General features: G+C 51.9%; 1 long non-coding RNA gene across 1 annotated transcript in view; it reads right to left on the bottom strand.

Annotated features, from left to right (window-relative positions):
• Window positions 1-1,729: 1,729 nt before the first annotated feature.
• The window catches only part of LOC132210427 (uncharacterized), a 162,067-nt gene continuing 137,372 nt past the window's right edge, over window positions 1,730-26,424 (bottom strand). Inside the window, exon 4 of the long non-coding RNA XR_009446532.1 lies at window positions 1,730-1,839. This is a non-coding gene — a long non-coding RNA (uncharacterized LOC132210427). The remainder of the gene's footprint in view (window positions 1,840-26,424) is intronic.

The following is a 26,424-nucleotide window of genomic DNA, read 5'->3' as shown; positions in this document are numbered from 1 at the left end:
TAACATCCACTTAAAATTTATGTGGAATATCAGATGGAATTTTCTTATTGACTCCATTGTGCAATCATGTCGAGCTAAAAATGTCAACTGCATTAATTAATACTAACCAGAAACGGACTTTGTAGTAAATGGTTTGACGATTTTCTGTATCTGGAACATCCCTTTTCCTTCTCGAACGAAGATCATACCAACCTGTGGTACCAAACTGTGAGTCAAACGGATGGGACACATAATCTTTAAATTCCTCATCAAAACAGTCTAATCGTATGGTTCTGTGCAATAAAAGAGAAAGAATAAACATGTTTCCCACAATTTTGCTGATGTTTATGAACAGAATGCTCAAATTCAAAAAGTTTGGGCTGGCATGTCTGCTTCCTCCAGCCTGTTTAAACTGTTCCATTCAATGTGAAATTTGTGATAAGTTTTAGCACACAGGTCTATGTGATCTGCGCCACCACCTTCTATTAGTCATACATGCTTTCCCCCTCTTCCTGTAATACATTCCTTGAAGTGTTCAATGAGATTTTGATTTTAAATCTTATCGTCATATTCTTTTGATTCTCAAGCATCAATGAATCTGATGTTGCCGCCATTCCATGCAGTGCACAGCACGTCAAACAGGAGTCTTACTCTTGCCATGAGCACTGAGGTAGTATGGGGTCACAACTGTCTCATAGTTCAGAATGAAATTCTACATATAGGGCTATGAAGAGTCATGCAGTTAATTTTATTTGACACGCTATTTCTTTTCTTCACAAATATGCTGGATTTAAAGTGATCTTCACCCTCATTGAAAATGAATTCAATATCCAACCATCTGTAAAACAAGCATATCCAAATTTTAATTTGAGTTCAGTGTTACACAAATATATGACTTTTTTAAAAATTATGTTCGAGTCAACATTAACATTTCATTCCCTGACAGCGGGTGAACTTACTTTTAAACTCCAATTTTCCTTCGGTATTAATGGAGAGGTGAGCCTTTTTGCACCGAAAGGCTGCACCAGTTTATGCTAAAACTTACGGAACTGTAAGTTTCACAAATATGTTCCTCTTAAACACTAATTCCTATTGAAGCACTATGAAGCTAAATTCATTCAACTGGACAGCAAAAACGGTCAAGATTTTAAAAGCAAGCAACTATTTTGAAGTCACTCTTCGAACTAAATTCCATCTTGGTGTGTGAGAGTCCATAGGTTCCTCACTCTCAACGAACCATTCAACTGTCATGCAATTACTGAAACACACAGACAAAAAACATCAATGTTAACAGTCACTAAGATTTTGAGAGTGATTTGGAATTCGTACTCAATACCCCCTGGGGAAAATCTGTTCCAATCTGGATAGTACTCACTTATTACCATCCCACCTACCTTCCCCAGCACCTCCTCCCCCACCACACTAGTTGTTTCTGAGCTCCCTTCCACCCTCCATTTCTCAGGAAGGGTCCTGACCCAAAACCTCAACTTTCTTGAGCCTCTGATGCTGCCTGCCCTGCTGTGTTCCTCCAGCTCCACAATGTGTTATCTCAGACACCAACATTGGCAGGTCTTACCATCTGGATAACTCATTCTCACCATGCAACAAGTGTTTTATAGTCATTTTCTTTTCAGATTACGCATGTACATGTATATACATAAATATACATATTACACTTTTATGCCTGAACCACTAACCTAGAGGATATTTTAAAAGAGTCTCTTCATATCTGCATGAAAGAGAAATCATCAAGGTCATAACTTTCATTTTAGGAATAACTCGAACATTCAAAGTACTCACAGTCAGTGTCCCATTTCCTTGACCAGTCAATTTGATGTGAATCTTTCTTCCAAGTGGAAACTATAACAGCAATTATATTTGAGAGTCAAACACTTCATTGCATCACCAATATTTCCTTGTCTGTTTGAAGCATAAGATAATGAAATAATCATGGACAGATTGGCCAACAGTGTAATTTAATGTGTGTTATGGCAACTCAAAATCACAACCATTGAAGTGATCTTTAAAAAGCTGCTGTCATACACCAGAGCACTTTTTGAGATGCAGTGATGAACATACTTCCTGAGATGCAAATAATATATGCCAAATTAATTCCAAAGAATACCTTTACAATTAAAAAGCTAAAAATCTCTTTACATTGCGAAGCTTGTCAAATTGCTATTAGTCAATGGAAATCGTTCAGAACAATTATTTATTCCCAGATGAAAAGGAAGTGTATACATTTCATGACAACAAAATGTGAGGCTGGATGAACACAGCAGGCCAAGCAGCATCTCAGGAGCACTTTTGTGCTCCTGAGATGCTGCTTGGCCTGCTGTGTTCATCCAGCCTCACATTTTGTTGTCTTGGATTCTCCAGCATCTGCAGTTCCCATTATCTCGTATACATTTCATTTTCACATCTTATCCAAGAGAGAGAAAAAAAACACCTTCATGAATGCATTGTCAAACAAGAAGGCTCACAAAAAAAGTCATTTGGCCCATTGAATATTCCTCCATCATTCGGTGAGATCATGGTTGATCTCATTACATTTATCATGACACAGCATTTCCACCAAACCCTCCGAATAGCTAATACATTCCGATCCAAGTAACATCCTGGTAAATCTCTGTTTCTGTGCCATGCCTTGTCTTTCTAAATATTTTTTCAGTCATCTACAAATTTAGCCACAGCACATGCACCTCTTTCCTCCAAGTCATTCATAAACAAGCACAAGAGCGACCTCATTTCTTACTGACAAGCCAACCCTGGCATCTCTGTCCATTTGTATCGGAGATAATGGGAACTGCAGATGCTTCAGAATCCAAGATAACAAAGTGTGGAGCTGGATGAACACAGCAGGCCAAGCAGCATCTCAGGAGCACAAAAGCTGATGTTTCAGGCCGAGACCCTTTTCTCATTATCATTGTTTCTTGATTTAAAAATTAACCTGGCCGTTACAGCCTAGCATATGATTAAAGGCATTACCTCTAAAATCTTCTTGGCTAAAGTGTTCAATAAATTGCTACAACCTGAAAGAAGTAATTCTTCCCTGAATTCATGGGCAACCAATTTGAAAATGTGGCCTCTGGTCGTAAAATCTTTCACAAATGAGAGTAATCTCTACGGATATACACTATCAAGCCTCTTAAGAATCTTACATGTTGAAAAAATAAGATTTTTTTCAATCTTATAAACGCCAATGAATGTCGTCCCTGCCTGCCCAACTTTCATAAGCATAGCAATCCCCTCTGCCATTTCTCAAATCAACCCAGTCAACATGAGGTGTTCGGCCTCCGCAGCATTCGCTCTGTGGCCGTACATGACTTGTAAGTTACCATCCTGCTGCTACGTCTCTACTTCTATTTACGATGCAGTCCTCTGTCTATCCGAACATACTACCCTTGAACACATGGGCTCTTTTCTTTTGAGACACCTTATGAGCTGCACCTTATCAAATGCTTTTTTGAAATCTCAATGTACGACATCAACTGGTGGTCCTTCATCAGTAATGTTTGTTTCCTTCTCAAAGCACTGTAGCAAGTTTGTCAAGTATTATTTCCCCTTTATAAAAGGATGTTAACTCTGTAGGATGTTATAGCACACTAAGTACCCTGTTATTTCATCTTTCATTGCAGGCATGAACATCTACCCAGGTTGACCTAAATTGGCAATACATGCTCACTACTTTGTCCAAGTATCTTTGTAATAATAGTGTTATGTTCACAATCTTTCAATCCTCTGAGAATTTTCCACAATCTAAGGATTCTTGGAAGATTATCATCAGTGCCTCCATTGTATCTGTAGCTGCGCTGTTCAACATGAGAGGATACATATCCCCTTGGATATTTTCTCTACTGATTGGAGTCATATTTGGAATTCTGTGCAGTGACATTCACTTTTAACAGTTTGCTAAATACTACCAGGAACAGAAATTGTGATTCAGCTGCAACTAAACTAAAGCTTTCAGCACAGAAGGAAGTCTTTCAATTCATTATGAACCTAATAACTCCTGAAAAGGGCAATACAATTTGCCTCAGTCCATAATTGTTCTTCCTCCAACATCCTGAGATGCATCATCTGTATTTCAACAAATTTACCACAGATTCTGTTTCAATCATCCTTTCAGCAATACGCATGACAACAATTCGGCATTCTTAGTCCCCCTGTAGCCTCCGTTGCACATGTGCATTCTTGGATGATTATTTCTTTGTGTGCCTGCTTTTTTGCTCAAATGGATAAAGGTAAATTTCTGTTCTTTTGTCATCAGAGCTGTTGCCTCCTCACTCTCATCTTCCTTGTTTTATCCTGTGCTGGAATATTTAATTTGTTGACTTATCTGAAATATGTTGTTGAATGGATCGGGTTTTGTAACATTGCATTCCCCATAGACCATCTACCGATGCTGTTGCTTGTTCTAACAGTTATTATCTTGCAGAGAGGAAAATGCAGTTTGAAAGCAATGGAACATTATCGATGAAGAAGTTGATGCATAAATTGCTGCGATCTTCCAAACTACAAACTCACCTTCAATTCTTTCTTGGTCAGAGCATTATGCCGGCGCAAATGAATCGTGGGGGTGAAGACTGCAGGGGCAAGAGGCTGAGGGGGTCAGGACAGCTGGGAATGGGTAATGACAGAGGAGGCAAGTTGCTGTCAGTTGCTAAGTACTGCAGGGGCAAGTGGCTGTGCACGGGTGAGGACGGAAGGGGCAAGTGGCTGTGTGCGGGTGAGGACGGAAGGGGCAAGTGGCTGTGAGGAGGACGGGGTGGCGGAGGGTGGGGGGAATAGGAGGTGGAGCAGGAGGGTGGGGGAAACAAGGAGTAGGAGGAAGGGTATGGTCAAAGGAGGAGGGGTTGGGGGGGAAGGAGGAGGGTGGGTGGAGTGGAGAAGGAGGAGGAGGAGGGTGGGGGGAGGAGGCAGAGGAGGAGGAGGGTGGGTGGAGTGGAGGAGGAGGAGGAGGAGGATGGGGGGAGTGGAGGAGGAGGAGGAGGAGGGTGGGTGCAGTGGAGGAGGAGGAGGGTGGGTGGAGTGGAGGAGGAGGAGGAGGAGGACGAGGAGGGTGGGGGGAGTGGAGGAGTCAAGGAGGAGGAGGAGGAGGAGGAGGAGGAGGAGGAGGAGGAGGAGGAGGGAGAGGGAGAGGGTGAGGAGGAGGGTGGTCGGGAGGAGGAGGGTGGTCGGGGGGAGGAGGGGGGGGAGAGAGATAATGGGAACTGCAGATGCTGGAGAATCCAGTTTAACAAAGTGTGGAGCTGGATGAACACAACAGGCCAAGCAGCATCTCAGGAGCACAAAAGCTGACGTTTCGGGCCCAGACCCTCTATCACAGACGGGGATGGGGTGGGGGAACTGGAATAAATAGGGAGAGAGGGGGAGGCGGACCGAAGATGGAGAGAAAACAAGCTTCAAAATCTCCCCTTCCCCCACTGCATCCCAAAACCAGCTCAGCTCCTCCCCTCCCCCCACTGCATCCCAAAACCAGCTCAGCTCCTCCCCTCCCCCCACTGCATCCCAAACCTCTTCTTCCTCTCACCCATCCCTCTGTCCCACCTCAAGCCACACCTCCATTTCCTACCTCTACCTCATCCTGCCTCCTTGACCTATCCATCTTCCCTGGACTGACCTATCCTCACCCGACCTCACCTGTACTCTCCTCAATACCTATTTTGTTTTCTCTCCTTCTTCGGTCCGCCTCTCCCTCTCTCCCTATTTATTCCAGTTCCCTCTCCCCATCCCCGTCTCTGAAGAAGGGTCCAGGCCCGAAACGTCAGCTTTTTGCTCCTGAGATGCTGCTTGGCCTGCTGTGTTCATCCAGCACCACACTTTGTTCACGTGGATTCTCCAGCATCTGCAGTTCCCCATATCTCTCCTCCTCCTCCTCCTCAACTCCTCCATTGCCCCCCAGCCCACTCCTCCTCCTTCCACCCCACCCTCCTCCTGCTCCGTGATAACAAAGGAGGAGCAAGAGGAGGATTGGGGGGGAAGGAGGAGGGTGGGGGGGAATAAGGAGGAGGGTGGGGGGGAATAAGGAGGAGGGTGGTAGGGGGGGAAGGAGGGGGGTTGGTGCGGAAAGGAGGAGGAGGGGGGTTGGGGGAATGAGGAGGAGGGGGGTGGGGGGTGGAAGGAGGAGGGTAGGGGGTGGATGGAGGAGGAGGAGGATAGGGGTGGATGGAGGAGGAGGATAGGGGGTGGAAGGAGGAGGAGGATAGGGGGTGGAAGGAGGAGGAGGGTCGGGGAAAGGGGGGTTGGGGGGGAAAGGAAGAGGAGGGTGGGAGGAAAGGAGGAGAAGGGTGGGGGAAAGGAGGAGGAGGGTGGGGGGTGGAAGGAGGAGGAGGGTGGGGGGTGGAAGGAGGAGGAGGGTAGGGGCTGGAAGGAGGAGGAGGCTAGGGGCTGGAAGGAGGAGGAGGGTGGGGGGGTGGAAAGAGGAGGAGGGGAGTCGGGGGTGGAAGAAGGAGGAGGGTTGGGGGGAGGAAGAGGAGGGTTGGGGGGGAAGGAGGAGGAGGGTGGTGAGGGGGGAGATGGAGGGTGGGGGCAAAGGAGGTTGTGGAGGAGGGTGGTGGGGAAAGGAAGAGGAGGTTGGGGGGTGGAAGGAGGAGGAGGGTGGGGGGGTGGAAGGACGAGGAGGGTGCGGGGGTGGAAGGAGGAGGATGTTGGGGGGGAAATGAAGAGGAGTGTGGGGGGGGTGTGGGCGGATGCAGGAAGAGGGTCGCGGGGGAGAAGGAGGAGGAGGAGGGTGGGGTGTTTGAGAGTGGGTCAGGTCTGCAGGGGCCAGTCGCTGTCAGCAGGTCAGGACCGAGGGGGCAAGACGCTGTGAGCAGGTCAGGACAGAGGAGGCAAGTCGCTGTGAGCGGGTCAGGACAGAGGAGGCAAGTCGCTGTGAGCGGGTCGAGACAGCGGGGGCAAGTCGCTGTGAGCGCGTCAGGGCTGCAGGGGGAGAGTCCCCGTGAGCGGGTCAGGGCTGCGGGGGACGGTCCCCGTTAGCGGGACAGGGCTGCGGGGGCCGGTCCCCGTAAGCGGGACAGGGCTGCGGGGGAGACGGTCGCCGTGACCGGCTGAGGGCTGCGGGGGCCAGTCCCCGTGACCGGCTGAGGGCTGCGGGGGCCGGTCCCCGTGACCGGCTGAGGGCTGCGGGGGCCGGCCCCCGTGACCGGCTGAGGGCTGCGGGGGCCGGTGCCTTTGAGTGAGACAGGGTTGCGTGTGAAATAGCTGTGAGCGGGTAAGGGCTGCGGTGTCAAATAGCTGTCAGAGGGACAGGGCTGCGGGGGACAGTCCCTGTCAGCGGGTCAGGGGGTCCAGGTGTGGGGGCAAGACCCTGTGAGCGGTTCAGGGCTGCGGTGGCAAATAGCTGACGGCGGGTCAGGGGTGCGGGGGAGCCGGTCCCCGTGAGCGGAACAGGGCTATGGTGGCATATCGCTGTCAGCAGGACACGGGTGCGGGGGCCAGTCCCTGTGAGCGGGTCAGGGCTGCGGGGGATAGTCCCTGTGAGCGGGTGAGGGCTGCGGTGGCAAATAGCTGTCAGGGGGTCAGGGCTGCGGGGGCCAGTCCCTGTGAGCGGGTCAGGGCTGCAGTGGCAAATCGCTGTCCGCGGGTCAGGGGTGCGGGGGAGCCGGTCCCCGTGAGCGGGACAGGGCTGCGGGGGACGGTCCCCGTGAGCGGGTCAGGGCTGCGGGGGCCGGTCCCCGTGAGCGGGTCATGGCTGCGGGGGCCGGTCCCCGTGAGCGGGACAGGGCTGCGGGGGCCGGTCCCCGTGAGCGGGTCAGGGCTGCGGGGGATAGTCCCTGTGAGCGGGTGAGGGCTGCGGTGGCAAATAGCTGTCAGGGGGTCAGCGCTGCGGGGGCCAGTCCCTGTGAGCGGGTCAGGGCTGCGGTGGCAAATCGCTGTGAGCGGGTCAGGGCTGTGGTGGCAAATCGCTGTCCGCGGGTCAGGGGTGCGGGGGAGCCAGTCCCCGTGAGCGGGACAGGGCTGCGGGGGGCCAGTAGCAGTGCGCGGGTCAGGGCTGCGGCGGGAGAGGCCCTCTGAGCGGGTCAGGGCTGCGGGGGGCAAGTCGAAGTGAGCGGGTCAGGGTTGCGGGGGGCAGTGTCGCAGTGAGCGGGTCAGGGCTGCGGGGGGCCAGTCCCTGTGAGCGAGTCAGGACTGCGGCGGCCAGTCCCTGTGAGCGGGTCAGGGCTGCGGCGGGCCAGTCCCTTTGAGCGGGTCAGGGCTGCGGCGGGAGAGTCCCTCTGAGCGGGTCAGGGTTGCTGGGGAGAGTGTCGCAGTGAGCGGGTCAGGGCTGCGGGGCGGCCAGTACCTGTGAGCGGGTAAGGGCTGCGGGGACCAGTCCATGTCAGCGAGTGAGGGGTGCGGGGGCATGGCCCTGTCAGCGGGACAGGACTGCAGGGGGACAGGTCCCTGTCAGCGGTACACGACTGCAGGGGGGCAGGTCGCAGTCAGCGGGTCAGGGCTGCAGGGGGACAGGTCCCTGTCAGCGGGACAGGATTGCAGGGGGGCAGGTCGCAGTCAGCGGGTCAGGGCTGCAGGGGCAAGTCCCCGTGAGCGGGTCAGGGCTGCGGGGGGCCGGTCCCCCTGAGCGGGTGAGGACTGCGGGGGGCAAGTGGCAGTGAGCGGGTCAGGTCTGCGGGGGGCCAGTCGCAGTGAGCGGGTCATTGCTGCGGAGGGCTGGGCCCCCTGAGCGGGTCAGGGCTGCGGGCGGCAGGTCGCAGTGAGCGGGTCAGGGCTGCGGGGGGCCGGTCCCCCTGAGCGGGTGAGGACTGCGGGGGGCAAGTGGCAGTGAGCGGGTCAGGTCTGCGGGGGGCCAGTCGCAGTGAGCGGGTCATTGCTGCGGAGGGCTGGGCCCCCTGAGCGGGTCAGGGCTGCGGGCGGCAGGTCGCAGTGAGCGGGTCAGGGCTGCGGGGGGCAGTGTCACAGTGAGCGGGTCAGGGCTGCAGGGGCAAGTCCCTGTCAGCGGGTCAGGACTGCGGGGGGCAGGTCGCAGTGAGCGGGTCAGGGCTGCGGGGGGCAAGTCGCAGTGAGCTGGTCAGGGCTGCGGGGGGCCAGTCGCAGTGAGCGGGTCAGGGCTGCGGGGGCAAGTCCCTGTCAGCGAGTCAGGGCTGCGGGGGGCAAGACGCAGTGAGCAGGTCAGGGCTGGGGGTGGCAAGTCGCAGTGAGCGAATCAAGGCTGCGGGGGGCCAGTCGCAGTGAGCGGGTCAGGGCTGCGGGGGCAGGCCCTCTGAGCTGGTCAGGTCTGCGGGGGGCAAGTCGCAGTGAGCGGGTCTTGGGTGCGGGGAGCAATGTCGCAGTGAGCGGGTCAGGGTTGCGGGGGGCCAGTCCCTGTGAGCGGGTAAGGGCTGCGGGGCCAGTCCCTGTGAGCGGGTCAGGGCTGCGGGGGCATGTCCCTGTGAGCGGGACAGGACTGCAAGGGGGACAGGTCCCTGTCAGCGGTACACAACTGCAGGGGGGCAGGTCGCAGTCAGCGGGTCAGGGCTGCAGGGGGACAGGTCCCTGTCAGCGGGACAGGACTGCAGGGGGGCAGGTCGCAGTCAGCGGGTCAGGGCTGCGGGGGCAAGTCCCCGTGAGCGGGTCAGGGCTGCGGGGGGCCGGTCCCCCTGAGCGGGTGAGGACTGCGGGGGGCAAGTGGCAGTGAGCGGGTCAGGTCTGCGGGGGGCCAGTCGCAGTGAGCGGGTCATTGCTGCGGAGGGCTGGGCCCCCTGAGCGGTTCAGGGCTGCGGGCGGCAGGTCGCAGTGAGCGGGTCAGGTCTGCGGAGGGCAAGTCGCAGTGAGCGGGTCAGGGCTGCGGGGGGCAAGTCGCAGCGAGCGGTTCAGGGCTGCGGGGGGCAGTGTCACAGTGAGCGGGTCAGGGCTGCAGGGGCAAGTCCCTGTCAGCGGGACAGGACTGCGGTGGGCAAGTCACAGTGAGCGGGTCCGGGCTGCGGGGTGCAGTGTCGCACTGAGCGGGTCAGGGCTGCGGGGTGCAAGTCGAAGTGAGCGGGACAGGGCTGGAGGGGCAAGTCCCTGTCAGCGGGTCAGGGCTGCGGGGGGCAAGTCGCAGTGAGCGAGTCAGGGCTGCGGGGGCAGGCCCTCTGAGCGGGTCAGGGCTGCGGGGGGCAAGTCGCAGTGAGCGTGTCTGGGGTGCGGGGGGCAATGTCGCAGTGAGCGGGTCAGGACTGCGGGAGGCAAGTCGCAGTGAGCGGGTCAGGACTGCAGGGGGCAAGTCGCAGTGAGTGGGTCAGGGCTGCGGGTCTAGTCCCTCTGAGCGGATCTGGCTGCGGGGGCCAGTCCCTCTGAGCGGGTTTGGGCTGCGGGGGCCAGTCCCTCTGAGCGGGTCAGGGCTGCGGGGGCCAGTCCCTCTGAGCGGGTCAGGGCGGCGGGGGCCAGACCCTCTGAGCGGGTCAGGGCTGCGGGGGCCAGTCCCTCTGAGCAGGAGACAGTGACACCTGTCCAAGTCAGGCAGGGAATCCACTTCCATCAGTCACCACACCCTATTCCCCACAGTCACGGCATCACATTGCACTCAGTCACTGCATCCCATTTCACTCAGTCACTGCATCCCATTTCACGCAGTCACTGCATCCCATTTCACGCAGTCACTGCATCCCATTTCACTCAGACACTGCATCCCATTTCACTCAGTCACTACATCGGATTTCAGTCAGTCACTCCCTCCCATTTCAGTCAGTCACTCCCTCCCATTTCAGTCAGTCTCTGCATCCCATTTCACTCAGTCACTGCATCCCATTTCATGGAGACAGTGAATCCTATTCAACTGCGACAGTGAATCCATTTCCATCAGTCACCGCACCCTATTCCCCACAGTCACGGCATCAAATTACACTCAGTCACTGCATCCCATTACACTCAGTCACTGCAACCTATTTCACTCAGTCACTGCACCCCATTTCACTCAGTCACTGCACCCCATTTCACTCAGTCACTGCAACCCATTTCCCACAGTCACTGCATCTCCTTTCCCTCAGTCACTGCATCCCATTTCACTCAGTCACTGCATCCCGTTTCTCACTGACGCTGCATTCAATTTCCGTCAGGTACTGCAACCCATTTCCTCAGTCACCGCCTCCCATTTTCCACATTCACTGCATCTCCTTTCCCTCACTCACCGCATCGCATTTCGCTCAGGCACTGCATCGCATTTCCCTCAGTCACTGCATCCTATTTCCCTCAGTCACTGCATCCCATTTCACTCCGTCAGTGCGTCCCATTACCCTCAGTCACTGCGTCCCATTTCACTCAGTCACTGCGTCCCATTTCACTCAGTCACGGCATCCCATTTCACTCAGTCACTGCCTGCAATTTCCTCAGTCACTGCCTCCCATTTCACTCAGTCACTCACTCCCATTTCACTCAGTCACTCCCTCCCATTTCACTCAGTCACTGCATCCCATAGTCACTGCATCTCCTTTCCTCAGTCACTGCATCCTATGTCACTCAGTCACTGCATCTCATTTCCCTCAGTCACTGCATCCCCATTTCACTCAGCCACTGCATCTCCTTTCCCTCAGTCACTGCATCCCAATTCACTCAGCCACTGCATCCCATTTCACTCAGCCACTGCATCCCATTTCACTCAGCCACTGCATCCCATTACCCCAGTCACTGCATCTCATTTCCCTCAGTCACTGCATCTCATTTCCCTCAGTCACCGCATCTCATTTCCCTCAGTCACCGCATCGCATTTCGCTCAGGCACTGCATCGCATTTCCCTCAGTCACTGCATCCCATTTCCCTCAGTCACTCCCTCCCATTTCACTCAGTCACTGCATCCCATTTAACAGAGACAGTGAATCCTGTGACTGATGGAAATGGATTCACTGTCTCACTTGGTATCCAAGTGAGACTGTGAATCCATTTCCATCAGTCACCGCACCCTATTCCCCACAGTCACGGCATCACATTTCACTCAGTCACTGCGTCCCATTTAACTGAGACAGTGAATCTCATTGAACTGAGACGGTGCATCCCATTACCCTCAGTCACTGCATCTCTTTTCCCTCAGTCACTGCATCTCATTTTCCTCAGTCACTGCATCCCGTTTCACTCAGCCACTGCATCCCATTTCACTTTGCCACTGCTTCCCATTTCACTCAGTCACTGCTTCCCATTTCCCTCAGTCACTGCTTCCCAGTTCACTCAGTCACTGCTTCCCATTTCACTCAGTCACTGCTTCCCATTTCACTCAGTCACTGCGTCCCATTTCACTCAGTCACTGCTTCCCATTTCACTCAGTCACTGCTTCCCATTTCACTCAGTCACTGCGTCCCATTTCACTCAGTCACTGCTTCCCATTTCACTCAGTCACTGCCTCCCACTTCACTCAGTCACTCCCTCCCACTTAACTCAGTCACTGCATCTCCTTTTTCCATTAACTGCATCGCATTTCACTCAGTCACTGCATTTCATTACCCTCAGTCACAGCATCACAATTCACTCAGTCACTGCCTCCCATTTCACTCAGTCACTCCCTCCCATTCCAGTCAGTCAGTCACTCCCTCCCATTTCAGTCAGTCAGTCACTCCCTCCCATTTTCCTCAGTCACTGCATCCAATTTCCCACATACACTGCATGTCCTTTCCCTCAGTCACTGCAGCCCATTTAACAAAGACAGTGAACACGATTCAGCTGAGACAGTGCATCCGTTTCCGTCAGTCACCGCACCCTATTCCCCACAGTCACCGCATTCCATTTCCCTCGGTCACTGCTTCCCATTTCACTCACTCACTGCATCCCATTACCGTGCATCACTGCATCCCATTTCACTCAGTGACTGCGTCCCATTTCACTCAGCCACTGCCTCCCATTTCACTCAGCCACTGCCTCCCATTTCACTCAGTCACTGCATCCCATTTCACTCAGTCACTGCCTGCCATTTCACTCAGTCACTGCCTGCCATTTCACTCAGTCACTGCATCCCATTTCACTCAGTCACTGCCTGCCATTTCACTCAGTCACTGCCTGCCATTTCACTCAGTCACTGCATCCCATTACCCTCAGTCACTGCATCACATTACCCTCAGTCACAGCATCCCATTTCACTCAGTCACTGCCTCCCACTTCCCTCAGTCACTGCAATCGATTTCCCACAGTCACTGCAATCGATTTCCCACAGTCCCTGCATCTCCTTTCCCTCAGTCACAGCATCCCATTTCACTCAGTCACTGCATCCCATTTAACTGAGACAGTGAAACTCATTGAACTGAGACGGTGCATCCCATGACCCTCAGTCACAGCATTCCATTTCCCACAGTCACTGCATCTCCTTTCCCTCAGTCACTGCATCTCATTTTCCTCAGTCACCGCAACTCATTTCCCTCAGTCACCGCATCCACATTTCACTCAGTCATTGCATCCCCATTTCAGTCAGTCACTGCATCCCATTTCCCTCAGTCACTGCATCCCATTTAACGGAGACAGTGAGTACTATTCAGCTGAGAGAGTGCATCCGTTTCCGTCAGTCACCGCACCTTATTCCCCACAGTCACCACATTCCATTTCCCTCAGTCACCGCATCCCATTTCACTCAGTCACTTGATCCCATTTCCCTCAATCACTGCATCCCATTGCCCTCAGTCACTGCATCCCATTTCACTCAGCCACTGCGTCCCATTTCACTCAGCCACTGCGTCCCATTTCCCCCAGTCACTGCGTCCCATTTCTCTCAGTCACTGCGTCCCATTTCCCTCAGTCACTGCGTCCCATTACTCTCAGTCACTACATCCCATTTCCCTCAGCCACCGCATCCCATTTCCCTCAGCCACCGCATCCCATTTCACTCAGTCAACGCATCCCATTTCACTCAGTCAACGCATCCCATTTCACTCAGTCACCGCACCCCGTTTCACTCAGTCACTGCACCCCGTTTCACTCAGTCACTGCACCCCATTTCACTCAGTCACTGCACCCCATTTCACTCGGTCACTGCATCCCATTTCACTCGGTCACTGCATCCCATTTCACTCAATGCTTCACTTTACACACAGTCAGGGCATCCCATTTCACTCAGTCACTGCGTCCCATTTCCTCAGTCACTGCATCTCCTTTCCACAGTCACGGCAATCCCATTTCACTCAGTCACTGCATCCCATTTCACTCAGTCACTGCATCCCATTTCACAGAGTCACTGCATCTCCTTTCCATCAGTCACTGCATGCCATTTCCGTCAGTCACTGCATCCCATTTGCATCCGTCACTGCATCCCATTTCACTCTGTCACTGCATCCCCTTTCACTCTGTGAGTGCATCAGAGTTCACTCTGTCACTGCAGCACATTTCACGCAGTCACTGCATCCCATTTCACGCAGTCACTGCATCCCATTTCACTCAGTCACTGCATCCCATTTCACTCAGTCACTGCATCCCATTTCACTCAGTCGCTGCAACCCCTTCACCACAGTCACTGCATCCCATTTCCATCAGTCACTGTTTCCCGTATCTCACAGACAGTGCATTCAATGCTTCTCATTTCACTCAGTCACTGCATCACATTACCCTCAGTCACGGCATCCAATTACCCTCAGTCAAGGCATCCCATTTCACTCATTCACAGCTTCCCATTTCACTCAGTCACTGCATGCCATTTCCCACAGTGATGGCATCTCCTTTCCATCAGTCAACGCATCACATTTCACTCAGTCACTGCATCCCATTTCATTCAGTCACTGCATCCATTTCCCCACAGTCTCCGCATCACATTTCACAGAGACACGGCGTCCCATTTCACTTCGCCACTGCAACCCGTTACCCTCAGTCACTGCATCCCGTTTCCACAGTCACTGCATCTCCTTTCCCCAAGTCACTGCATCCCATCTCCACGGTCACTTGCACCCATTTCATTCAATCACTGCCTCCCATTTCCATCACTCACTGCATCCCATTTCCAAAAGTCACTGCATCCTATTTCCCTCAGTAACTGCATCCCATTTCCCTCAGTCACTGCATCCCATTTCCCTCAGTCAGTGCATCCCATTTCCCTCAGTCAGTGCATCCCATTTCCCTCAGTCAGTGCATCCCATTTCCCTCAGTCAGTGCATCCCATTTCCCTCAGTCAGTGCATCCCATTTCACTCAGTCACTGCATCCCATTTGCATTAGACACTGCATTCAATCTCCATCAGTCACTGCATCCCACTTCACACAGTCATTGCAGCTCATTTCACTCAGTCACTGCATCCCATTTCACTCAGTCACTGAATCCCATTTCACTCAGTCACTGCATCCCATTTCACTCAGTCACTGCATCCCATTTCACTCAGACACTGCATCCCATTTCACTCAGACACTCCATCCCATTTCACTCAGACACTCCATCCCATTTCACTCAGACACTCCATCCCATTTCAGTCAGTCTCTCCATCCCATTTCATTCAGCCACTGCATCCCATTTCACTCAGCCACTGCATCCCATTTCACTCAGTCAGTGCATCCCATTACCCCAGTCACTGCATCCCATGTCCCTCAGTCACTGCATCTCATGTCCCTCAGTCACTGCATCTCATGTCCCTCAGTCACTGCATCCCATTTCTCTCAGTCAGTGCGTACCTTTTCGTTCAGGCACTGTATCCCATTTCCCTTAGTCACTGCACACCAAACCCGCTCGGGCAGTGTTTCCCTATTGACTCAGTCACTCCTTCCCAGTACCTCTGTCACTGCAGCTCATGTCACTCTGTCACTGCATCACATTTCCATCAGACAGTGCATCCCATTTCCCTGAGTCACTGCATCCCATTTCCATCAGTCACTGCATCCCAATTCACACAGTCACTGCATCCCAGTTCACACAGCCACTGCATCCCAGTTCACACAGCCACTGCATCCCAGTTCACACAGCCACTGCATCCCATTTCACACAGCCACTGCATCCCATTTCACTCAATGCTTCACTTTACACACAGTCAGGGCATCCCATTTCCATCAGTCACTGCGTCCCATTTCCTCAGTCACTGCATCTCCTTTCCACAGTCACGGCAATCCCATTTCACTCAGTCACTGCATCCCATTTCACTCAGTCACTGCATCCCATTTCACAGAGTCACTGCATCTCCTTTCCATCAGTCACTGCATGCCATTTCCGTCAGTCACTGCATCCCATTTGCATCCGTCACTGCATCCCATTTCACTCTGTCACTGCATCCCCTTTCACTCTGTGAGTGCATCAGAGTTCACTCTGTCACTGCAGCACATTTCACGCAGTCACTGCATCCCATTTCACGCAGTCACTGCATCCCATTTCACTCAGTCACTGCATCCCATTTCACTCAGTCGCTGCAACCCCTTCACCACAGTCACTGCATCCCATTTCCATCAGTCACTGTTTCCCGTATCTCACAGACAGTGCATTCAATGCTTCTCATTTCACTCAGTCACTGCATCACATTACCCTCAGTCACGGCATCCAATTACCCTCAGTCAAGGCATCCCATTTCACTCATTCACAGCTTCCCATTTCACTCAGTCACTGCATGCCATTTCCCACAGTGATGGCATCTCCTTTCCATCAGTCAACGCATCACATTTCACTCAGTCACTGCATCCCATTTCATTCAGTCACTGCATCCATTTCCCCACAGTCTCCGCATCACATTTCACAGAGACACGGCGTCCCATTTCACTTCGCCACTGCAACCCGTTACCCTCAGTCACTGCATCCCGTTTCCACAGTCACTGCATCTCCTTTCCCCAAGTCACTGCATCCCATCTCCACGGTCACTTGCACCCATTTCATTCAATCACTGCCTCCCATTTCCATCACTCACTGCATCCCATTTCCAAAAGTCACTGCATCCCATTTCCCTCAGTCACTGCATCCCATTTCCCTCAGTCAGTGCATCCCATTTCCCTCAGTCAGTGCATCCCATTTCCCTCAGTCAGTGCATCCCATTTCCCTCAGTCAGTGCATCCCATTTCACTCAGTCACTGCATCCCATTTGCATTAGACACTGCATTCAATCTCCATCAGTCACTGCATCCCACTTCACACAGTCATTGCAGCTCATTTCACTCAGTCACTGCATCCCATTTCACTCAGTCACTGAATCCCATTTCACTCAGTCACTGCATCCCATTTCACTCAGTCACTGCATCCCATTTGCATCAGACACTGCATCCCATTTGCATCAGTCACTGCATCTCACTTCACTGATTCACTGCATCCCATTTCCCACAGTCACTGCATCCCATTTCACTCAGTCACTGCATCCCATTTCACACAGTCACAGCATCACATTTCACACAGTCACTGCATCTCCTTTCCCTCAGTCACTGCACCTCATTTCCTCACTCAGTGCAACCCATTTCCCACAGTCACTGCAACCCATTTCCCACAGTCACTGCCTCCCATTTTCCTCAGTCACTGCAACCCATTTCCCACAGTCACTGCGTCTCCATTCCCTCAGTCACAGCATCCCATTTCACTCAGTCAGCGCATCCCATTTCCCTCAGTCACTGCATCCCATTTCACTCAGCCACTGCTTCCCATTTCACTCAGCCACTGCTTCCCATTTCACTCAGCCACTGCTTCCCATTTCACTCAGCCACTGCTTCCCATTTCACTCAGCCACTGCGTCCCATTTCACTCAGCCACTGCATCCCATTTCACTGAGCCACTTCATCATATTCACGCAGTCATTGCATCCCATTTCACTCAGTCACAGCATTCCATTTGACTCAGTCACTGCATGCTCTTTAACGGAGACAGTGAATCCTATTCAACTGAGACAGTGCATCCATTTCGCTCAGTCACCGCACCCTATTCCCCTCAGTCACCGCATCCCATTTCCATCAGTCACTGCATCCCATTACCCTCAGTCACTGCATCCAATTACCCTCAGTCACTGCATCCCATTACCCTCAGTCACTGCATCACATTTCACTCAGTCAGAGCATTCCATTTCACTCAGTCAGTGCATCGCATTACCCTCAGTCACTGCATCTCATTTCCCTCAGTCACTGCATCGCATTTCACTCAGTCACTGCATCGCATTTCACTCAGTCACTGCGTCCAATTTCGCTCAGTCACTGCGTCCCATTTCTCTCAGACACTACATCCTATTTCACGCAGTCAGTGCATCACATGTCATTCAGTCTCTGCACTCCATTTCACTCAGTCACTGCATCCCATTTCCCATAGTCACTGGATCTAAATTCCTCAGTCACGTCATCCCATTACACTCAGTCACTGCATCCCATTTCACTCAGCCAGAGCATCCCATTACCCTCAGTCACTGCATCACATTTCACTCAGTCACTGCATCCCATTTCCCATAGTCACTGGATCTAAATTCCTCAGTCACGTCATCCCATTACACTCAGTCACTGCATCCCATTTCACTCAGTCACTGCATCCCATTTCAAGGAGACAGTGAATCCGATTCAACTGAGACAGTGAATCATTTTCCATCAGTCACCACACCCTATTCCCCACAGTCACGGCATCACATTACACGCGGTCACTATATCCTATTTCACTCAGTCACTGTGTCCCATTACCCTCAGTCACTGCATCCCATTTCACTCAGGCACTCCCTCCCATTTCACTCAGTCACTGCCTCCCACTTCACTCAGTCACTGCCTCCCAAATTCAGTCAGTCACTCCCTCCCATTTCAGTCAGTCACTACCTCCCATTTCACTCAGTCACTGCATCTCCTTTCCCTCAGTCACTGCATCACAATTCACTCAGTCACTGCATCACATTTACCTCAGTCACAGCATCCCATTTCCCTCAATCACTGCATCCCATTTCCCTCAATCACTGCATCCCATTTCCCTCAGTCATTGCATCCAATTTCCCTCAGTCACAGCAGCCCCTTTCACTCAGTCACTGCATCCCATTTCACTCAGTGACTGCATCCCATTTCCCTCAGTCACTGCCTCCCTTTTCCCAGTGTCACTGCAACCCATTTCCCACAGTCACTGCATCGCATTTCACTCAGTCACTGCATCCCATTTAACTGAGACAATGAATCTCATTGAACTGAGACAGTGCATCCCATTTCCCTCAGTCACAGCATCTCCTTTAACTCAGTCACAAAATCCCATTTCACTCATTCACAGCTTCCCATTTCACTCAGTCACTGCAAACTTTTCCCACAGTCACTGCATCTCCTTTCCCTCAGTCACTGCATCCCATTACTCTCAGTCACTGCATCCCATTTCACGCAGTCACTGCATCCCATTTCACGCAGTCACTGCAAACAATTTCCATCAGTCACTGCATTCAATTTCCATCAGTCACTGCAATGCATTCCACACTGTTACTGCATCCCATTTCACTCAGTCACGGTGTCCCATTATCCCTCAGTCACCGCATCCCATTTCATGCAGTCACTGCATCCCATTTCACGCAGACACTGCATCCCATTTCAGGCAGTCACTGCATCACATTTCAGGCAGTCACTGCATCACATTTCACGCAGACACGGCATCACAATTCACGCAGTCACGGCATCCCATTTCACTCAGTCACTGCATCCCATTTCATTCAGCCACTGCATCCCATTTCACTCAGCCAATGCATCCCAGTTCACACAGTCACCACATCCCAGTTCACACAGTCACCACATCCCAGTTCACACAGTCACTGCATGCCATTTCAAACAGTCAATGCATCTCATTTCACTAATTCAATGCTTCACATTACACTCAGTCAGTGCGTCCCATTTCACTCAGTCACTGCGTCCCATTTCCCACAGTCACTGCATTTCCTTTCCCTCAGTCATTGCATCCCATTTCCCTCAGTCACAGCATGCCATTTCCCACAGTCACTGCCTCTCCTTTCCCTCAGTCACTGCATCCCATTTCCATCAGTCACTGCATCCCAGTTCACTCAGTCACTGCATCCCATTTCCCACAGTCACTGCATCCCATTTCCCACAGTCACTGCATCCCATTGCCCTCAGTCGCAGGATCCCATTTCAAACAGACACTGCATCCCAGTTCACAGTCGCTGCATCCCAGTTCACACAGCCACTGCAACCCATTTCACACAGCCACTGAAGCTCATTTCACTCAGTCACTGCAGCTCATTTCACTCAGTCACTGCAGCTCATTTCACTCAGTCACAGCATCCCATTTCACTCAGACACTGCATCCCATTTCACGCAGCAACTGCATCACATTACCATCAGTCACTGCATCCCATTACCCTCACTCACTGCATCCCATTACCCTCAGTCACTGCATCCCATTTCCCTCAGTCACTGAATCCCAGCTCACTCAGTCACTGCATCCCATTTCCCTCAGTCGCTGCATCGAATTACCCTCAGTCGCTGCATCGAATTACCCTCAGTCACTGCATCCCATTTCACTCAGTCACTGCATCCCATTTCACTCAGTCACTGAATCCCATTTCCCACAGTCACTGCATCCCATTTCCCTCAGTCGCTGCATCGAATTACCCTCAGTCACTGCATCCCATTTCACTCAGTCACTGCATCCCAATTCACTCAGTCACTGAATCCCATTTCCCACAGTCACTGCATCCCATTTCCATCAGTCACTGCATCCCATTCCCCTCAGTCACAGCATGCCATTCCCCTCAGTCACAACATGCCATTCCCACAGTCACTGAATCTGCTTTCCCTCAATCATTGCATCACATTTCACTGAGTCACTGCATCCCATTTCACTCAGTCACTGCATCCCATTTCCACAGTCACTGTATCTCCTTTCCCTGAGTCAAAGCATCCCATTTCCATCAGTCACGGCACCCATTTACATCGGTCACTGCATCCCATTACCATCAGTCACTGCATCCCATTACCCTCAGTCACTGCATCCCATTACCATCAGTCACTGCATCCCATTTCCATCAGTCACTGCATCCCAGTTCACTCAGTCACTGCATCCCATTTCACTCAGTCACTGCATCCCATCACCATCAGTCACTGCATCCCATTACGCTCAGACACAGCAACCCATTTCACTCAGCCACTGCAACCCATTTCCCTCAGTCACTGCATCCCATTCCCCTCAGTCACTGCATCCCAATTGACTCAGCCACTGCATCCCATTTCACTCAGCCACTGCATCCCATTTCACTCACTCACTGCATCCCATTTCCATCAGTCACTGCATCCCATTTCACTCAGTCACTGCATCCCAATTGACTCAGCCACTGCTACCCATTTCACTCAGTCACTGCATCCCATTTCACAGTCACAGCATCCCATTTCACACAGTCACTGCATCCCATTTCACTCAGACTCTGCAGCCCATTTCACTCAGACACTGCAGCCCATTTCACTCAGCCACTGCAACCCATTTCCCTCAGTCACTGCATCCCATTCCCCTCAGTCACTGCATTCCATTTCACTCAGTAACTGCAGTGCATTTCACTCATTCACTGCATCCCATTTCACTCAGACACTGCATCCCATTTCCCTCAGTCACTGGATCCCATTTCCATCAGTCACTGGATCCCATTTCCATCAGTCACTGGATCCCATTTCCCTCAGTCACAGCACCCCTTTTCTCACAGTCAGTGCATCTCCTTTACTCGGTCACTGCATCCCATTTCACTCAGTCACTGCATCCCATTTAAGAGTCACTGCATCCCATTAACTTCAGTCGCAGGATCCCATTTCAAACAGACACTGCATCTAATTTCCATCAGTCACTGCATCCCATTTCACTCAGTCAGTGCGGCCCATTTCCATCAGTCATTGCATCCCATTTCACTCAGGCACTGCATCCCAGTCCCCTGCGTCACTGCATCCCATTTCATCAGTCACTGCATCCCAGTTGCATCGGTCACTGCACCCATTTCCTTCAATCACTGCATCCCATTTCCATCAGTCACTTCAGCCCATTTCACTCAGTCACTGCGGCCCAAATAACAGTCACTGCGGCCCATTTAACAGTCCCTGCATCCTGTTTCCACAGTCACTGCACCCCATTCCCCTCAGTCACTGCACCCCATTCGCCTCAGTCACTGCATCCCATTCGCCTCAGTCACTGCATCCCATTCGCCTCAGTCACTGCATCCCATTCGCCTCAGTCACTGCATCCCATTCCCCTCAGACACTGCATCCCATTACACCGAGTCACACGATGCCAGTTCCCACACACACTGCATCTCCTTACCCTCAGTCACTGCATCTCCTTTCCCTCAGTCACTGCATCCCATTCCCCTCAGTCACTGCATCCCATTCCCCTCAGTCACTGCATCCCATTACACCGAGTCACACGATGCCAGTTCCCACACACACTGCATCTCCTTACCCTCAGTCACTGCATCTCCTTTCCCTCAGTCACTGCATCCCATTACTCTCAGTCACTGCGTCCCATTTCACTCAGTCACTGCATCCCATTTCTCTCAGTCACTGTATCCCATTTCCAACAGTCATTGCATCCAATTTCACTCTCTCACTGCATTCAATTTCCATCTGTCACTGCATCCCATTTCACTCAGTCACGGCATCCCATTTCCCTCAGTCACGGCATCCCATTTCCCTCAGTCACGGCATCCCATTTCCCTCAGTCACTGCATCCCATTTCCCTCAGTCACTGCATCCCATTTCACTCAGTCACTGCATCCCATTTAACAGAGACAGTGAATCCTATTCAACTGAGACAGTGAATGTATTTCCATCAATCACCACACCCAATTCCACACAGTCACGGCATCCAATTTCACTCAGTCACTACATCCCATTTCCCACAGTCATTGCATCCAATTTCACTCTCTCACTGCATTCAATTTCCATCTGTCACTGCATCCCATTTCACTCAGTCACTGCATCCCATTTCCATCAGTCACGGCATCCCATTTCCATCAGTCACGGCATCCCATTTCCATCAGTCACTGCATCCCATTTCCATCAGTCACTGCATCCCATTTCCATCAGTCACTGCATCTCCTTTCCCTCAGTCACTGCATCCCATTTCACAGAGTCACTGCACCCAATTTCACTCAGTCACTGCATCCCATTTCACGCAGTCACTGCATCCCATTTCACGCAGTCACTGCATCCGATTTCACTCCGTCACTGCAAACAATTTCCATCAGTCACTGCATTCAATTTCCATCAGTCACTGCAATGCATTCCACACTGTTACTGCATCCCATTTCACTCAGTCACGGTGTCCCATTTTCCCTCAGTCACCGCATCCCATTTCATGCAGTCACTGCATCCCATTTCACGCAGACACTGCATCCCATTTCAGGCAGTCACTGCATCACATTTCAGGCAGTCACTGCATCACATTTCACGCAGTCACGGCATCACATTTCACGCAGTCACTGCATCCCATTTCACTCAGTCACTGCATCCCATTTCATTCAGCCACTGCATCCCATTTCACTCAGCCAATGCATCCCAGTTCACACAGTCACCACATCCCAGTTCACACAGTCACCACATCCCAGTTCACACAGTCACTGCATGCCATTTCAAACAGTCAATGCATCTCATTTCACTAATTCAATGCTTCACATTACACTCAGTCAGTGCGTCCCATTTCACTCAGTCACTGCGTCCCATTTCCCACAGTCACTGCATTTCCTTTCCCTCAGTCATTGCATCCCATTTCCCTCAGTCACAGCATGCCATTTCCCACAGTCACTGCCTCTCCTTTCCCTCAGTCACTGCATCCCAGTTCACTCAGTCACTGCATCCCATTTCCCACAGTCACTGCATCCCATTTCCCTCAGTCACTGCATCCCATTGCCTTCAGTCGCAGGATCCCATTTCGAACAGACACTGCATCCCAGTTCACAGTCGCTGCATCCCAGTTCACACAGCCACTGCAACCCATTTCACACAGCCACTGAAGCTCATTTCACTCAGTCACTGCAGCTCATTTCACTCAGTCACTGCAGCTCATTTCACTCAGTCACAGCAGCTCATTTCACTCAGTCACTGCAGCTCATTTCACTCAGTCACAGCATCCCATTTCACTCAGACACTGCATCCCATTTCACGCAGCAACTGCATCACATTACCATCAGTCACTGCATCCCATTACCCTCACTCACTGCATCCCATTACCCTCAGTCACTGCATCCCATTTCCCTCAGTCACTGAATCCCAGTTCACTCAGTCACTGCATCCCATTTCCCTCAGTCGCTGCATCGAATTACCCTCAGTCACTGCATCCCATTTCACTCAGTCACTGCATCCCATTTCACTCAGTCACTGAATCCCATTTCCCACAGTCACTGAATCCCATTTCCCTCAGTCGCTGCATCGAATTACCCTCAGTCACTGCATCCCATTTCACTCAGTCACTGCATCCCAATTCACTCAGTCACTGAATCCCATTTCCCACAGTCACTGCATCCCATTTCCATCAGTCACTGCATCCCATTCCCCTCAGTCACAGCATGCCATTCCCCTCAGTCACAACATGCCATTCCCACAGTCACTGAATCTGCTTTCCCTCAATCATTGCATCACATTTCACTGAGTCACTGCATCACATTTCACTCAGTCACTGCATCCCATTTCACTCAGTCACTGCATCCCATTTCCACAGTCACTGTATCTCCTTTCCCTGAGTCAAAGCATCCCATTTCCATCAGTCACGGCACCCATTTACATCGGTCACTGCATCCCATTACCATCAGTCACTGCATCCCATTACCCTCAGTCACTGCATCCCATTACCATCAGTCACTGCATCCCATTTCCATCAGTCACTGCATCCCAGTTCACTCAGTCACTGCATCCCATTTCACTCAGTCACTGCATCCCATCACCATCAGTCACTGCATCCCATTACGCTCAGACACAGCAACCCATTTCACTCAGCCACTGCAACCCATTTCCCTCAGTCACTGCATCCCATTCCCCTCAGTCACTGCATCCCAATTGACTCAGCCACTGCATCCCATTTCACTCAGCCACTGCATCCCATTTCACTCAGCCACTGCATCCCATTTCCATCAGTCACTGCATCCCATTTCACTCAGTCACTGCATCCCAATTGACTCAGCCACTGCTACCCATTTCACTCAGTCACTGCATCCCATTTCACAGTCACAGCATCCCATTTCACACAGTCACTGCATCCCATTTCACTCAGACTCTGCAGCCCATTTCACTCAGACACTGCAGCCCATTTCACTCAGACACTGCAACCCATTTCCCTCAGTCACTGCAACCCATTTCCCTCAGTCACTGCAACCCATTTCCCTCAGTCACTGCATCCCATTCCCCTCAGTCACTGCATCCCATTTCACTCAGTAACTGCAGTGCATTTCACTCATTCACTGCATCCCATTTCACTCAGACACTGCATCCCATTTCCCTCAGTCACTGGATCCCATTTCCATCAGTCACTGGATCCCATTTCCATCAGTCACTGGATCCCATTTCCCTCAGTCACAGCACCCCTTTTCTCACAGTCAGTGCATCTCCTTTACTCGGTCACTGCATCCCATTTCACTCAGTCACTGCATCCCATTTAAGAGTCACTGCATCCCATTAACTTCAGTCGCAGGATCCCATTTCAAACAGACACTGCATCTAATTTCCATCAGTCACTGCATCCCATTTCACTCAGTCAGTGCGGCCCATTTCCATCAGTCATTGCATCCCATTTCACTCAGGCACTGCATCCCAGTCCCCTGCGTCACTGCATCCCATTTCCCTCAGTCACTGCATCCCAGTTGCATCGGTCACTGCACCCATTTCCTTCAATCACTGCATCCCATTTCCATCAGTCACTTCAGCCCATTTCACTCAGTCACTGCGGCCCAAATAACAGTCACTGCGGCCCATTTAACAGTCCCTGCATCCTGTTTCCACAGTCACTGCACCCCATTCCCCTCAGTCACTGCATCCCATTCGCCTCAGTCACTGCATCCCATTCGCCTCAGTCACTGCATCCCATTCCCCTCAGACACTGCATCCCATTACACCGAGTCACACGATGCCAGTTCCCACACACACTGCATCTCCTTACCCTCAGTCACTGCATCTCCTTTCCCTCAGTCACTGCATCCCATTCCCCTCAGTCACTGCATCCCATTCCCCTCAGTCACTGCATCCCATTACACCGAGTCACACGATGCCAGTTCCCACACACACTGCATCTCCTTACCCTCAGTCACTGCATCTCCTTTCCCTCAGTCACTGCATCCCATTACTCTCAGTCACTGCGTCCCATTTCACTCAGTCACTGCATCCCATTTCTCTCAGTCACTGCATCCCATTTCCAACAGTCATTGCATCCAATTTCACTCTCTCACTGCATTCAATTTCCATCTGTCACTGCATCCCATTTCCCTCAGTCACGGCATCCCATTTCCCTCAGTCACGGCTTCCCATTTCCCTCAGTCACGGCATCCCATTTCCCTCAGTCACGGCATCCCATTTCCCTCAGTCACGGCATCCCATTTCCCTCAGTCACTGCATCCCATTACCATCAGTCACTGCATCCCATTTCCATCAGTCACTGCATCCCAGTTCACTCAGTCACTGCATCCCATTTCACTCAGTCACTGCATCCCATCACCAT

The sequence above is a fragment of the Stegostoma tigrinum genome, chromosome 12, assembly GCF_030684315.1.
Source record: "Stegostoma tigrinum isolate sSteTig4 chromosome 12, sSteTig4.hap1, whole genome shotgun sequence".
NCBI classification, from domain to species: Eukaryota; Metazoa; Chordata; class Chondrichthyes; order Orectolobiformes; family Stegostomatidae; genus Stegostoma; species Stegostoma tigrinum.
The sequence above is the reverse complement of the archived record's forward strand: the minus strand, read 5'-3'. Positions and strand labels throughout refer to the sequence as shown.